This window comes from Crocuta crocuta, unplaced genomic scaffold, assembly GCF_008692635.1.
Source record: "Crocuta crocuta isolate KB4526 unplaced genomic scaffold, BGI_CrCroc_1.0 scaffold299, whole genome shotgun sequence".
In the NCBI taxonomy this organism is placed as follows: domain Eukaryota; kingdom Metazoa; phylum Chordata; class Mammalia; order Carnivora; family Hyaenidae; genus Crocuta; species Crocuta crocuta.
Window position 1 is genome coordinate 10,503,782 of NW_027532747.1, and position 3,228 is coordinate 10,507,009.

Sequence of the window (3,228 nt, forward strand, 5' to 3'; positions counted from 1 at the left end):
GGTGTCTTGAAAGTACTTTTATGTTTCATTCTCACACCGATCTTCTTNTGCCCCGACAATAGGTGTCTTGAAAGTACTTTTATGTTTCATTCTCACACCGATCTTCTTTATCCCATTGATTGATTGATTGATTGATTGATTGCAAGTGGGGTAGGGGCAGAGGGAGAGAATCCCAAGCAGTCTCTGCACTGCCACAGAGCCAGATGCAGGCCCCGAACCCACAAACCGTGAGATCATGACCTGAGCCGAAATCAAGAGTGGGATGCTTAACCAACTGAGCCACTCAGGCACCCCACTGCCCCATTTTTAAAGAAGAAAAAACAGGCACAGTGAGGCTGCATAACTTGCCAGAGCTCTCCTGACTAGAAAGCAACAGGTTTGGGATTCGAAGCCAGATATTCAGACGCTACCCCCTCTCCCAGCCCCCTGAGCCTGAGCAAGCCCAGCCTGAAGGCCTCCTCCAGGAGTCTGCAGCCAGGCATGCAGCGTGACTTCCCCAGCTCTCCAGATGTGCGAGCTCACACTTCATCTGGACTTGTGCTCGCTCTCCACCAGCCTCAGAGTTTCCTGCCTTCGCGTGGCTCCATTAGTCACCCTCTGTCTGAGAGCCTGAGGGTTATCTGAGTGGGGGCGGAAACAACGTCGTGTGAATCAGGTCAGTCTGATTAATCAGTTCAGGCCCAAGCCTGCTAGAGTGCGGTTGATGCCAGAGAAGATGATTCGCAGCAAAACCAGCTTCTTGTTGTTTGACACTGTCCTGGCAGGAGCCTGACTCTGCAATGACAAGCATTTCTCAGAAAGGAGAGTCACACATACCGGAATGAGTAGCTAAGAAGTTCACGGCCACAGGCAGCACAGGGCAGGCCATCTGCAAGAGGAGGCGGGGGCTGAGCTGGGGAGGGGGTGGGNACAGACAGATTTCCTCTGAGGCTGGCCAGCTGTGCTCATGGGAACTGGGAAACAACACTTTTTTAAAAGTGGATAATCTGTGCACATCCTAAAATATATGCATATTCTTCCGTTAGTGTGAGTCCGCAGTGAAGACGCATCTGGTCCATGCACTTGCGTATCAGCCAGGGTGCTGGCAGGAAGCAGACACAGGGTCACGCAGGGTGACCGAGGAGAGGTTAACACGGGACACGGTTTTTAATGATGTGGGGAGAGGGTTAAGGGAGCCAGTGCGGGACTGCAGCCCCCTGCCTGGCAGCGGTGCAGTCACCGCCCCAGGCTGGAGGAGGAAGAGGAAGAGCAGCCTAGGACGGGGACTCTCCGGCAGGAGCTCAAATGAGGCAGCCAACCTGCAGCGACCCAGGCAGGGGGAATGAAGACTCCCCCCTCCTCACTCTCCTGGCGTCCTTGGATCCCAGTTAGTGCTTCCCATTGGCCAAACCAAACAGAAGGCAGAGGACAAGGGAGGCGGTGGTCCAATCCACGGAGTAGGATGGAGACGGGTGGAGAGGGGATCTGGATGGGCCTATAGAAAGTCCGCGGCGCGCTTCTGGCCCCGGTGAAACAATCCCTTTCATCCAGCCCGTGTCCCGCCATTTCCGAGCACCTGCAACGGCCTCGCTAACCAGTCCCCGGGAAAATGCAACGGCCGAGACCGAAATCCCATGAGAGACTGAAAAAGAAGAAATGGACGTGAACGTCACTTATGCCAGGTATGGGGAAATTCTGACCACGTCTCTGGAGTCCAGCCCATTGTGGGAGATGATTGCTGTGGGCAAGGAAGATGGTTATTAGCGCAGTGTCTCAAATCAGCATTCCGTGGGCCGTAATTTGCCATTCCCTGGGACCAGGAAGGTTCTGGAAAACAATGCACGCTTCAGCTTAACGTAGTGAGCTGTTTGTTGTTTATGAGGCCAATGACAGGTCTTGTTTACAAAACAACAAATTCTACCGCCCCTGCCAAGGACTGGGCATCTTGACATCCAGAAACAGCAGAAGTCTCCCCAGAAGGTAACATTGTAGGCCAAGTGCAAAGAACCTCTGTGCTTCCCCAAATCTAACATCTTCTTAGGGAGAGCACGGCCAGAGAGGCCAACCCCATCTTCCACAGGCCAGTTCTGAATCTTGCAGTGAGTAGCATAGGTGCCATGCTGTTCTGTCTCTGAAAAGAAAAGCATGAATCCAAACAGAGCTTTGCTGTAATTGACGAGTATTTATGCTTGTGAAAGGTTCTGTGTTTGGAGATCTGTAAATAGAGACTGAGTGCTAGAAAAAGGCAGGGAGAGAGGGCCACCAAACACTGCCGCACTGTTCCAACTCCAGGGGACCCCATCTGGTAGGTTACGGTGTGGATGCCCACCCCCGCCCCGGAACTGTGCATCGTGGCAGCCCCGGGCACAATTCCCTTTGCAATAACTTTTCTGCATGGCATGCGCAGTATGTACCCCTGGCAGCCAGAATCCTGGATCTGGTAACTGACTAGGGGCGTTAGAACACCCACCTTCTTTCCTGGGGGTACAGGATGAGGCAGGACATCACTGCTGCAAGCAGCAGCTTCCGTTCAGACTCTCTTCAAATCCTGGTTCAGACACTCAGAACCGAGTGGCCTCAGATAATTCACTGAATCTCAGCTTCCTGATCTGTAAATTGGAGAGAATAAAACTACTTGTTGGAATTCAAAGAGACCATTCATACGCACTACGGACCGCAAGCATTCAAAGATAAGAGCCTATATAAGAGGGTATTTGGAGGAGACAATAGTAACAGCTAACACCTATCGAACCCTAATATCTGCTGGGTGTCGAGCTGAGGGCTTTGCCTGATTTAACTGTGCATTCATTTCAACCCCCTTTTGAAGGGGTGTCCCCATTTCATGCACAAGGAACTAGGCACAGAGAGGTTAAGGGGGTCACCCTACTGGTAAGTAGCAGAGCTAGGACTCTAACTCAGACACTGGCCTTGGAAGGCAAACTTCTTTTTTAGCTTATTTATTTTGAGAGCGAGAGGGGGTGAGAGAGAGAGAGAGAGAGAGAGAGAGAGAATCCCAAGCAGGCTCTGCGATGTCAGATGCAAGACTCGATCTCACTAACCAGGAAATCACGACCTGAGCCGAAATCAAGAGTCAGGCGCCTAACCCACTGAGCCACCCAGGAGCCCCTTGAAGGCAAACACAATTCTACACTCAGCCTGGCAAGTTTTGAAAAGCATAGGTGCAGTTTATGGCATGAATAGTTAATCCAGAAAAACTCATTTGTGAAGATGCTGCAAGGAGGAGGAAGA

At 51.7% G+C, this 3,228-nt stretch overlaps 1 long non-coding RNA gene across 1 annotated transcript; it reads right to left on the reverse strand.

Annotated features, from left to right (window-relative positions):
- Positions 1-1,836: 1,836 nt before the first annotated feature.
- Positions 1,837-2,584, reverse strand: LOC144245561 (uncharacterized). Its single transcript, XR_013339302.1, has 2 exons — positions 2,450-2,584; positions 1,837-2,110 (listed from the first exon to the last, which is right to left on the reverse strand). It is a non-coding gene; the product is annotated as an uncharacterized LOC144245561 (long non-coding RNA).
- Positions 2,585-3,228: the final 644 nt, after the last annotated feature.